Source organism: Zingiber officinale, chromosome 1B, assembly GCF_018446385.1.
Source record: "Zingiber officinale cultivar Zhangliang chromosome 1B, Zo_v1.1, whole genome shotgun sequence".
NCBI classification, from domain to species: domain Eukaryota; kingdom Viridiplantae; phylum Streptophyta; class Magnoliopsida; order Zingiberales; family Zingiberaceae; genus Zingiber; species Zingiber officinale.
In genome coordinates this window covers 155,399,885-155,413,283 of record NC_055986.1, presented here as the reverse complement: position 1 = coordinate 155,413,283, position 13,399 = coordinate 155,399,885, and the positions used below count along the sequence as shown (strand labels likewise).

At 37.7% G+C, this 13,399-nt stretch overlaps 1 long non-coding RNA gene across 4 annotated transcripts; it reads right to left on the bottom strand.

Moving 5' to 3' along the window:
• Window positions 1-11,156: 11,156 nt before the first annotated feature.
• On the bottom strand, window positions 11,157-13,399 carry LOC121985714. Of its 4 annotated transcripts, none has more exons than XR_006113253.1 (4): window positions 13,258-13,399; window positions 12,158-13,169; window positions 11,638-11,680; window positions 11,157-11,537 (listed from the first exon to the last, which is right to left on the bottom strand). It is a non-coding gene; the product is annotated as an uncharacterized LOC121985714 (long non-coding RNA). The 4 variants fall into 4 exon arrangements; XR_006113249.1 differs by having other exon boundaries at window positions 11,638-11,813; window positions 12,797-13,169; XR_006113252.1 differs by having other exon boundaries at window positions 11,638-11,683; window positions 12,797-13,169.

The following is a 13,399-nucleotide window of genomic DNA, read 5'->3' as shown; positions in this document are numbered from 1 at the left end:
TTTATTTTTTAAAATTTCCAAAGACAAATAAGGAAGTTTTAATTGTTGATTGAAACTCTCCTAATTTTTCTATTTGAGGTGGCCGGCCATGATTAGTTGATTAAGAAATTTTATTAAATTTTTCTTAATTAATTATTGTCAAATAAAGTTAAGGAAATTTTATTATAAATAAATTTCCTTATTTGCTAAAGCCAAGGAATATAAAAGAAGGGGTAGGGGTGCCTTCATGAGTGACAACCTCTATTATTCTCCCTCTCCTATTCCTTGGTGTGGCCGGCCAACATCTTCCCCCTCTCTTCCTCTTTGTGGTGGCCGAAACATCCCTCTTGCTTGGAGTTCTTGTGGTGGCCGGATACTACTTGGAGAAGAAGAAGAAGAAGGAGAGAAAGCTTGCATCCCTTGGAGCTTGGTTGGTGTTTTTCTTCTTCCTTGGTGAAGCGCTTTTGTTTTGGCCGAACCTAGCTAGGGAGGAGAAGAAGGTGATTGGTGGTTTCTCATCTTGGAAGATCGTTGCCCACACAACGTCCGAGGTTAGAAGAGGAATACGGTAGAAGATCAAGAGGTTTTTCTAGAAGGTATAACTAGTAATTTTTCCTTTCCGCATCATACTAGTTATTTATGGAAATAATACCAAATACAAGAGGCTTACGATTCTAGAATTTCGAATATGTTTTTCGATGTTGTGTTCTTTTATTTTTTTTTCTTGTGATTTGATTGTTCCTTTCGGTTAACCTAAAGTTATTTTAGGAAATTAAATATTAGCTTTCTATAAAAGGTTTTGTCTAGTCGGTGGTGGTTGCTCCCATATCCAAGAAGGTCATGTGCCTCGCCACGTCAGTACTGGGAACCAATTATGGAAATTAATATTTAATGGAATTAATAACTTAAGGTGACTTGGGTTGAACGTGTTAAGTTCCGCAGGAGATCCAAGTCAAAACCTAAAAGAACAAATAGATTAAGTTTTGGATCAAACGTGTTAAGTTCCGCAGGCGATCCAAAATTTAATTTAAAAGAACACATGGTAGCTAGGAAAAGGTTCAGATCTTTGTACAAAAATTTTGTACAGTGGAACCTCTAGGTTTTCCGAGTAGCAACCAACACTTCGGGTAAAAGTCCTAGAGTTGGAAATTCTAGGTAAAAATCCCGGTGTCGTGGATCGGGTGGAAAGTCTGGGCGGATCATGGAGCAGACGTCCAGTGGAAAGACCTGAAGACTCAAGCGTTGAGCAAAAGCCCAGTCGATCTAGAGGATTGAACTGGCAACATGTATACTCTCCTGAGTGGAGTAGGTGAGGACGTGTTCCCCGAAAGAGGGAACATTAGGCTTCGGTTTGACCTAGGGGTTCTGGTAAAAAATTCGAAGTCAGAACCGGACAGTCCGGTGACTATCAAACATTTATATTTATGTTTTTATTATGTACTAATTTTGAGCTGCAGGATATGCTTTGTATTTTAGGACTAACATATCTTGCAAGAACAAAAGAGCAAGTCTTGCCTTGGACGAACAGTACTCGAGACACCCTCTATGGAGCTTGGAGGCGCTTCGGGTGCAAGACCTGAGGAGTGCGTGCAGCAGAGCTGGAGGCGCCCTCATGGAGTGCTGAGGCGCCTCGAACAGCCTTGAAGGTGCCCTCTATGGCATTGGAGGCCCCCTCAAGTGGATAGGCTGCGAAAGAGTCAAATCTTATCCACGCTGCAGATCCACCGGGGATGGAGGCACCCTCAAGGGCATTGAAGGCGCCCTCAATGGCTTATATAAGCCTGTCTCGACCAGCAGTTTGAGATATCACAGTTTTGGCAATCCTTCTTCAGCGTACTGCTAACGAGATGATCCGGCAAAGCCGTAACTACATTCCGACGACCTGAAGCTTCCATTTTACGATTCCTTTGTAGTCGATATAATTTCTTTATAGCATTCTAAATTGTAATATTCTTTTGTAAGATTTCTAAACTGATAGTGAATTGTCCAAAATAAACGCTCAACGAGCGTGAGCCTTGGAGTAGGAGTCGCCCTAGGCTCCGAATCAAGTAAAACCAACCTGTGTACTTGGTGTGTCTTTCTTGCGCTGCTTTCTTTTAATTTCTGCTGCATTTACGCGATAGTTTTCTAAAACGAAAGTGAAAGCCACGAGCGCTATTCATCCCCCTTAGCGCGTTTCGATCCAACAACTAACGCTATGTTGGCTCGTCTCACTATGCGCAGGAGCGTTGAGGAGTTTCTCTAGATCTTTGGGAGTTCATCTTCATCAGAGATCATCGGAGCCAGTGCTCATCTTCGTAGATTTTAGACAGGATTATGGTATAAACATATCATATACAAGAAAATATCCAAATACATAATTCATACATCAACATTACATCACAACTTTTTCCTACATCTTAGATCTAGAGATCTACTCCATTGCGTAAGAAATACAACCAAGAGACAAGAAGAAGAATAATCTACAACTTAATATATAAGATAAAGAGAAGAGAATGCTTATCTATGCATCACCGGTCTTGTTGGATGAAATTCTAGCTCCGAAGGTGGATGAATCAGCGAAGATGAAACTTCTAAGGTTCCCCCAAGGAATTATGGCACTACGCAATCCACTCTTTCCCAAAGAATGGGGGCGAGCTCCAAGCCAAAGATGAGAGAAAATTGGGAGAAAATCCCCTTTTATAGCACTAGGCACGACCCTTGCTTGGGTCATGTCATGGTCGTGCCTTTTGGCACGGCCAAAGTATGAATGGTCTCGGGAAAGGAGGTATGCCGTGTGATTTCACATGGCATGCCTATGAATAGGCTCTGGTAAAGGGGCACAACCATGTCTCATGGCCCTGTGAAAAAACTTGACCCTAGCATGACCATGTTTCATTAATACATCTTTTAGACCATCTAAACATAGTTTTCTCTAGTTGAAGTCTAAAGCAAAGTTGTAGATCTTAAAATTGTCTACATTTTGATATTGGAATAGCCTATCACTCCAATCGAGGGAAAGGTAATGTCCATTTTAATTTCAGTATGTAGTGTAAAAAATTTCATATGGTTATCTTTTTTAAGACACAATCGTGCCTAAGAGGCACAACTAGAGCTTGGGAAAGATAGGATTTTCACACAACTATGCCTTATAGGCACAACCTAGAGACTTTGGAGGCTCTAGACTCTATTTTAGCTCAGTTTTCTATCAAATTTCTTTCGTAGGATCATGCACATGTCAAGGAACATGGCTAGAGCATATTCCTTAATTAAAACTCTAATTTGAAAGTCTTTTTAAAAGTCTTTTCCTTCATGTATATTTTATATGTTCATCTAGCCTGTGTTTAGTCTTTTTCTTTTCCGTTCTTCATTCCGAGTTGTGTCTTGTCGATAAAATAAGCAAAGAGTGGATCTCTGAATAAATAAATGGAAGTATGATATAATAATAAAATATGATACAATAAACATATATTATATGCATGAAATACAAGTAGATGTGCGTTAAAAAATGTCTAAAAACATATATAATTTACGCACATCACATTCATAACTACATGATTAAACCATTGTAAGTACTCCTTCAAATGTTGCTTGGGCTTTTGCTTAAGAGCGAATAGGTTATGCAGAGTTTTTTGATACCTTTGGTTGGTGACAAAGTCCTGCATGATCACAACCTCAAATTTCTTGAAGGTTCGAAAGAAGGAAGTGGGGAGGAGGTTGAACCACATCGGCGTTGAGCCTGAGAGAGTCATCAGGAAGACTCGACACTTGATGGCATCTGTGTGTTGATGAAGTAGGGAGGTATTCTCGAACTTGCATATATGGTATTTGGAGTCGGTTGTTCCATTGTATTCCATGATCAAAAGTGTCAGTTCATCTTGAAGGATGCTCCTAGAGAATGGAGGGCCTTGGGGAACTTTTGCTTCGCTAGATATGAGAGCTTTTCCTTTCAAAGGATCCTGATGTAGGGTGGGGGATTCAAAGGAAGACTCCCTCACCGTCGATGTATCAATCTGAGTGGGGAACGTAGAATGATGAGTTTCGATGAGTTGAGTTGACCTATGATGAGTAACCTGCGATACTCCTATAGACAGTTAGAGGGTTGGGCATAAGGGGTGTTGATTATTGGGACTGTCCTTGCAACACTACCTACACCGTCGCAATAACCTACTTGTCAAAATCCTTTGTCGTCATGGCGATGACATTAGGTCTTCCAGTGTCATCCATCTTAATGTTTCAGTTCAAATCTTAACTCAATGTTTCGTCAGACAACGTCAATTTGATTCTGCCTAAGAACGCCAACAAACGAGCCATCGATGAATAAGCATTAGTGTTGACTTGGTTGTCGATCGCCTAGCCATAGTAAGGACTTGTGAAGAGATTTGTAGGAGCCTGAAGGGGAGAAAATGATAAGGAGAGGGTTAAAATGATGGACGAGGGTTCCCTAGTGCAGTCACTCTGATGCTCATGTAAGTTTTTAGTAGAAAATGAAGAAAGAAGAACAGTAGTATAGTGTTTGTGAATGTGTGGTGTGTGCACGTCCCTATGCCCATATAATCGGGCTACCTTTTATAGAGTCGTGACCATGCTCTACGTGCTCCGAGATCCACGTTGGAGTATCCATATTTTCTGAAATAAATAGCTACATTGTACATCTCTTCTGGACTAAAAGGTGGCATTTACCATGTTTTTCAGAGAATAACAGCAATATTGCTCGTATCTTCAACGAGTAATAGCCTATCGCCTTGGTTGATAACAATCAAAGGTGTCACTCTAGTCAGTCAGGTTGATTTGGAATTGAGATCGACGTAGAGACAGACTCGGCGTGGAGTCGGAGTTGGAGTTAGGGTTACATGGAGTCGGGGGTAACCTCTCGTTGACTTTGACCACCATCTTTATGAGACTGTTGACCTTTTCCTACCCATATAGTATCCTTTGATTACTCCCTGTATCATTGAGAATATAAACTTAGCATATGGTTTATTTTAGTTGTACTTGTAGGTAGAAGCACTATAAGAAAATTTACAATTAACAACAGTTAAAAGACAACGATTTTAACAAAAACCGTTGTCTTTTTACATTTTTTTAACAAAGACAATGATTTTTAAAAAATCGTTGTCTTTTAGCATTGTTTGGAGGGGCTATGACAACAGATTTTTAAAACAATTGTGTTTAACTGTTGCTACAAGGGCTACAACAACGATTTTTCTGACCGTTGTCTTTTTATGCTTTTATAGATTTCAAGATAATAGATATTTTAGTTAAAATATTAATTTCATTAAACCTAAATATTTTACAAAGTCCCGAGCGCCAAAAAAACCCTCCCCTTCGTCAAAGACTTGCCTCTATCGCCCCCGACGCTTCTCCAGCAACTCGATGGTGAGGTGTTCAACAATGTCGACCATGACGGTGGCAATGGCAACGGAGATGGCGGTGATGTTATATTTCCTCTTCAGTCGGCTATTGGCTTCAACGAGAGCAGACAGGGAGGAGTGTGTCGGAGGGGGAAGATTATCCAAGGTGGGAGGGAGGATGGCGACGACGAGTAGGAGAAGGATCTCGTGAAGGCTGGCACAACCTCCGCTGATGTGGCGGGGGCGGTGGCGACGTTGGCTGACACTCTTTGATTCACTTACTCAGAGACGCTAGGGAAGTGGTCAATCAAGGACTTGGCCTTCGGGATTAAGTATCTAATGAGGCGGCAGGTTAGTACATTTGGATCTTTGTGGATCAGTTGATCTTTTCTTTATCCACCAACAAACTGTTCTTATGCTCGCATTTGTCCTTTTGGATCTTGAAATTTTGGAATTCTTCAATTGTATGATTTCATATTGGTGTTGTTGTTAGTTCTTTTTTGATTTTTTTTTATAGAATTTTTAAAGAATTGTCTGCTCAATAGGCTAAAAGTACTATTTCTTACTGATGTGCGTAGATATTATGATCGCTTATGCATGTTTTAATGCACATTCACTTACTTTATTTGTATATATTTTTTGCATGATCATCTCTCTTATTGTTTATTCAGTATTTATTACTCTTTTGTCAGAGACCTGTTCTTTGTTTGGTTTTATGTTGATAGGGATAACTTTTGGAGCGAAAACGACTATTGTCGATGCACCAGAGCAAAGCAGAGCACGGTCGTGCAACTCTGCACGGTCGTGTGGCCATTCCAGACAGAGGGCAGAGCACGACCGTGCAACCCTGCATGGTCGTGTGGTCATTCCCTGAGAGAAAGCAGAACACGGTCGTGCAACCTTGCACGACCGTGCCTCACAACCAGCAGCCAAGATCCACATGATCGTGTGAACCTCACACGGTCGTGAAGTGCAGCTCGAGCCAAAGCAAGACACAGTCGTGCAGATGTGGCACGATCATGCCACATAACCTAAAGAGAAGAAGAGCTTGTCCATGCGGATCTCGCACGGCCATGGCATGGGTCGTGCGGTGCCCGTGCCCTAGCCTATATAAAGGCTTTTAACTCTTCTCCTTAGGGGGGAGGCGAGTCGTCAGAAGAGATTTACCTTGGTATCGTTCCATGCTATCCCGGACCTCCGTTCAATGATCCGAGATCACCTTCATCACCGCATCAACTCCAGAAGCAGATGATTGGATCCGAAGATTACTCGACGTTATTGGATAAGAATCTCTTCTCTTTCTCTCTTCTCATTTGAGGATTGTATGCTTACTTATATTATGTCTTTAGGTTTTTCTCTTTCGTCTATAGAGTGGATCCTTTGTTCTAGGATCAGAGAGTAGTTGTGGATAGGGTTTGATGTAAGACTCATGTTTACGCCTTTACTCATTGGATGATTTCGTTTGCCTAGTTTCTATTTGATATGCATGAGACTTGTTGCTGAGATTACCTTGTCATATTAGTTGATTGTGTAGGAATTACTAATTTTGTAAAGAAAGGATCTTAGATCGTATATCCGAGGGGCCCTAGTGATAGGGGTAATCCATTCACAGACATCTAGGATACTTCCTTGAAAGGAGAGACAACTTCTCCAAAAGGAAGTAAGAGACCAAACCAAACCCCTATCTCTATCCCTAATGATACCGATTAGATTTGTATTCTTGTGATATACCAAGGTGCCCTAGTAACAGGGGTTAACCGTAACAGGACTTCACAAGGATCTTCTCTGTTTAGTGCTTAAGGATAGTAGCTTAAACTTCCGGTGAATGCATGTTGATTGACAATGAGGAAAAGATAAAACATGATACATCAGGTTCCACCACAACAAAATCGAACTCCTATAACTCTTCCTAAGCTAAGTTAACCTTTTTCTCTTTTTCTAGTTCTCACATCTATTTCCCCATTTCCTTTCTTCCTAAGAAATAGTTAACTTACAATCAACGGTAGTTTAGCTAATTCTACGTGAACAATCGTTAGTGCTTATAACCAGTTCTCATGGGATCGATAATCTTTTATTACTGATGACGTATTCATGCACTTACGGAAGCGTAACACTTACTTCCTTTCTAATGAATAGTTACTGATAGGGAGAATGCTAGTAATATTTTTGGAATCCACCTGTATTTAAATATAAAGAGGAGACAATGTTTGATTCGATAACAATTTACTTTTTATAATTTTAACCAATAATTCCCTTTGTTCCATCTTATGATTTAGAGAAATGAGAAAAACATGCAAAATAATAGTAAAAAAACTTGGTAATAACAAATTAGTGGCTGAATGAAGTTCTTAAGGACTAAATCATTACACTATCTGCCAATGTATTGATAAATAGTGTGGTCATGTTGATCCGTAACATAATAATTCTATTTGAATTTAAGCCCGTGTTATATTTTTGTTTCTCATAATAGGACAGTCAAATTCTTCATTCTCTAATATGTTTCATATCTTTCCAGAGTAACCTTTATATTGCAAGTGGTTGTACTGGTAGTGATTGTCTAGAGCTCAAAGGTTTTGAGATTATGGTTGAGTTGATTTGTTCATTAAAGTTGGTGAATCTCTACTATCTTTTCTCAAAAAGGCCATTCCTGGTTTTTCTTGAATCTGGTGGTTTTTTCTAAAGAAGATGTACTTCTCCAAGAACCCAAGGCAGGGGTGAGTAAGCATTACAATATACTGATAAGTGCATGCTAGTTCTTCTCTTTATCATATTGTTTAATGAAAATGTTCAGAAAAGACAGATTATGATGATATACTTTGGAGTTTCTGTGAAATTGACATTTGGCTTTTAATCTTATTTTGGTGTTACTCCTCATAATCTATCATATTATAGCTGAGAGTATCTTTGGCTAGGATTGGAAAGACAGTACCCGACGAAGAATATTCTATTGAAGGTATCATAGATTTTTATATTTTAGATTTTCTTTGATAAATTATGTCTTCAAAATGCTTGCATTTTTAACTCATTATACATTCCTTCAAATAATATGTACTCCACAAGTTCGCATTGATGCTTAAGATTATGTTGGACTTGCTCCTTGTTACTCTCTGATTGGTTGAGGTGTGATATGTATTTTTATTATTAATAATTGTTATTTATGGATACAGATGTTTGATTTACATTGCATTTCTTTTGATACTTTTGAATCACAACTAGTTGACTGTAAAAATCATCTAGTTCTTTTTTCTAGGATATTTTTTAGTTGAGCTTGTTGGATTATGGATGTCTCATATTCTTGCCATCTCTAGTTGCTGCTTCAGTTGTCTTTGTTTCTAGATACACTATTGATGCAAAAAACCATCCTTGGGTAAGAAAACTACTTGAGATAGATCTATATCATAACTATATTGTGTCAAGAACTAAACTCTCTTTAATTTATAGAGCAAGAAACTTACTGAGTGCACTGGCTAAAATGAAGTTGACTTGAAAGATTGCATCCAACCTTAAGGGTGTGACTGGCAAGTATTTTGACGATTGTAATGAGAAGGATATGAGTAATCACGCCAAGTATGATGAACTAGTAAGAAAGCTTTGGGATTTAAACGAGAAGATGGTTAAAGCCAATGAGCAAAGAACATTAAAGATAGGACGATAAGTAGCATCTACCAAGATTTTTTAAGTTCATGCAATAAGATATAATCGTGAGTAGTTTTGAATATCTTCTAATTAAAATTTCTTTGTGTGTGAGTAATTATGTTTATTATAGAAGTGTAAGGATGATAATTTACATATTTATATTGATTATTTATTTAATAATATGTTATTGATTGAAGTAGATTTGATTTTCATTCATCTTCTATTTATCTATGATATTAAAAGATAATAGTTTAAAATCATTCCAGAACTATTGTCTATCACATTTAAAGAACACCGTGTAAGGAACTAGGGCGCTAAATACGTGAAAGCGTAGCGGAAAACATCTAGTTCCTCTAGAAGATCCATGTGAAATGAAACCATATACTAAGTTTCTACATGATGTAGGGAGTTATACCTTTAATGTGTGCACATGAACTTCAGACAGCTTGGATTCTAACACGATTACACGTTCACGCCTCCAATGGTATCCACATGAACAAGCTTCTCGTTTGTCTCACAAACTCACAAAGTGGAGAAAGAAATAACCTTTGGTTGTGCTAGCATCCATAAGGTTGAGTTTCAGCCAAGAGGAGGAAGGTAGAAGAAGAAGACTAAAAGTTTTTCATCTAATGAAAATATCATCCATAAATCATATTTATATCCATCTCATGAATATCAAATGGTTTTTTCCTTTGGTCTTCCAATCCAATGGTTCAAAATTGACCATTCAATCCAATGATTCAAAATTAACCATTCATCTTCCTAGTTGAATTCAAATTCACCCAATAAGTCTAACTCATTGAACCATATCAATCCAAATTGACTCCATGAACATCAATCCAAATTGGCTCCATGAATCTAATCTGAATTAGACTCAATCTAATAATTAGATCCAATTGAGTCTAACTCAATGAGTCTAATTTGGATTAGATTCAATCCAATGATCCATCATATGAACTCATCTCCATATCAACTTGTTCTTTGTATGTGACCCAATAGGTTCTCGTAACGTTGACAATGTATCCAAATCAACATTTAGATACATAAGCAATGAGTAGCATCTAGCAAAACATCATTGCTACCCAAGTGATGAGAATATCGAGATCCAACTTAACATTTCCGTGGCTATTATCTTGTATGACTTGGTCCTTCTATCCTTGATATCTAGATTGATCAATGAGGCATAGATCATGTCATCATCTTATCAATCTTTGTGTTTCTTGATCTCTAAGTAGACACACTAAAACAAATAAGATCAATGTCACATATTGACTCATTTGAGCATAACCATGTATTCTTGTGTCCTACTAATCAAGGAGTCTGCGGATATCACTTCCGTCATATGGAAAGGATAGATCTCATCTACATCACTTACATCCCTCAGCATAAGTTATTGCATACCCAGTGATTGACTTTATAGTCTACTCTATTACAAGTGGCGTTTGTCGATACCAAAGTATACGTCTTATGTAGGGAACCGTAGTGACTTCAGGTCTAAAGACTATTCATACCAATAGTCACATGAGAATGTTTATGACACTCATATAATGATTCGTGAAATATTCTCACGGCGGGTCATTCAGTATATATATTCTCTAATATATACTCATGTATCAACCTGATATCTCATATCCATAACTTGTGAAATTAAGTCATCCGTTGACCTACATACTAGTCTCAACGCATTAATATTGTCCTTACATATTAATGCTTGACTAGGAATAGTTAAGAGTAGTGTTCTATATATATTTACACTACAAGAAAACATGGCTTCAGAGATGAAAAAATCCGTCTCTAAAAGTCATTTTTCTGTCTCTAAAGAATGTTTAAGACGGAATATTCCGTCTCAAAAATCAGTTAGTGAAAGCTCCGTAGCTAATTTTGAGACGGAAATATTTCGTCTCTAATTTCAAAAACAGATTAAACAACTGTTTATGAATCTATCTTTAATTTAACTAAATGAAATTAATTTCAAATGCAAATTTTGTTTCTAATTTTGTTTTAAATTTGTTTTTAGTCTGTCTCAATTATCTAACAAATATAATGTTAATCTGTTTATCAATCCATTTATAATTCTGTTTATAAATCCACATATAAATTTATTTGCAAATTTATCACTAATTTTATCAATATTTCATATTTACATATTACTTTGCAACAAGTAATCACAAATTTCAAATAAATTAAAATATTAAAAAAACTAATTTCTAAATCTAAAAGTACAATATGATTACCATTAAGATAAATAAACATTCACATCGTCTCGAGATAAAAGCAATCACACATTACGATTCCAATTTTCTTTTCCTTTTAATAATTTCTCCCTCCGCCCTCTTGCTAGTAACATGCATGTCTTCAATTTCTTGTGATGATTCTTTATTCTTCTTATTAGAGCAAATCTGTTGAAACTTTAATTGTTTGATCTTCCAAACTATCGATCGCGTTCAAGTTCATACACCCTCCCCTTACATGAGTCACCCATCACATCGCAGTAGAAAATTTGTCGCCCGCCACATCACATCATGATTGAAGATTGAATGAAGAATTAGTAGAGTAGTCATCAACATTTGATTTTTCTCTTTCTTGTTCCTGTTCATAATACAATAACTTATATTAGTCTAAAAAAATTTTTAAAAAAATGAGATACACACACGAAAACAATAATGAACAATTAATTATTTTTACTTACACTAACTCAAACCGATTTATTGTCCACGAACTCTCTGATACCGCTGCTAAAAATTAAAAGAAGAATGTAGGTAGATTTTTCAATAATAGAAACAAATATTTTGAATCTTTGTAAAGACTTCACATGGAGCCTGAAGATGGTCAAATATTCAGAATAAATAGAAGTATTATTTACACCTGTGAATGTTTCATCAGAAAGGTCAGAGAAAAAAATCAATTATCGGCTAAGTTAAGAAAGTTAAAAATTTAATCTGGTAAAAATTTTCTTCTCTATATGTTAGAGAAAAACAATCAGTTATTATTCAACTAATATTCATAATTCATAACTTCCTTTGAACATGTTTGCTATTGTATAAACCAGGATGCAAAGAAGTTTGATAGAAAATCAAGTCCTTTTAAAACTATAGGTTATTTGCAAGGAAAACCCAGAAAAAATGATTAAAATGGGCATTAAAACAGCCAAGTGTAATACATTACATCAATAGAAACGGTTATATGGAAAGGAACTAATAAAGAAATACCTTCTTTTGGTGATTAGAGAGATTTGGAAGTTGAAAATAAATCCTTTGCAATAAGAAAACATACACCTGACACATTCAATGAGTTTAACTAGAATACTGATGAAAAATTACTCGTACTTGAAGTAGCAAAGAACAAAGCCACACATCCGACACAGGAAAGGAACACAACTAAAGACAAGGACTACACAACTCAAGAGGAAATATAACCATAAGTAAGAGATTGCAATTGCAAAATGGTCTCAGTAACTAATTTAATACAGTATCTAGAAATCTTGTGACAGAAATGGAGGACACAAGTTGAACTAGTATCCAAGCCTTTGGCAAGCAAGTTGGCATGCTATTGACAGTGAAATGAAGCAAAATAATTAAGCAATTGCTTGTAAGCAAGGTTCTAGTGTGTGGAACTCAACGGATTTGGAGAAGCAAAAGCCAAAACTTACAAAAGGAAATGCAGACTAAAACCAGAATCAACTAAGCAGAAGAAACGGGATATTAATCAAGAAAATGGCACATTGGTAGATGTCGAACATCCAATAGTCAACAAATGCAGCAACAATCGCATCAAAATCAATCCCTAATCCAACACGAAAGGAAATGTCACCCAGCAAGATCACTTCATTTTCAATCTGGCCAACTCACCTATTCCTGCGGTCGCTTCTTCCACTTCCGGGCGGCATTCTGGCGGCATGTCGAAGGCGAAGGAGGATCACACCAGAGCCGGGATCGATGACCATGATCCCCTTGACCGGGAATTAAAGGAACAACTCCTCCTGCGCTCACTCAATCACCTTGCGGAGTGTGCCGTAGTTGAGGTTCTGTCAAAGTAGGTGAGCTCGTCTTCATAGTGCGCATAGTAGGGGCCATAGAGTCGGACCTCGAGGTGACAGGAGGCGTCGTCGTAGGAGAAGCAGTTGACAGACTTGGGGAGTAGCGCGTTAGGGAGGTTGTGGCTGTGGTTCCGGAGGAGGTCGTGGATGGTGGTGGAGCACAGGTGGATTTAAAAACATGGATTCTGTAATGCGATTTGGGGAAAGAAAAAACCTTTATTTGGTTGCTTTCGATCTTAGCGAAGATGACGATGTTGAGCACTAGAGGCTTACCAATGGCCGCTTTGAAGCGGCCGCAAGCGTCCTTGCTGCCGTGGCCCAGGTGTCCTCACCGCCATGCGAGGTGCACAACTTGCTCGAGAGAGGAGGTCGGCTACGAGAAGGATAATTAGGTTAGGAGCGATTTAAGAGGAAG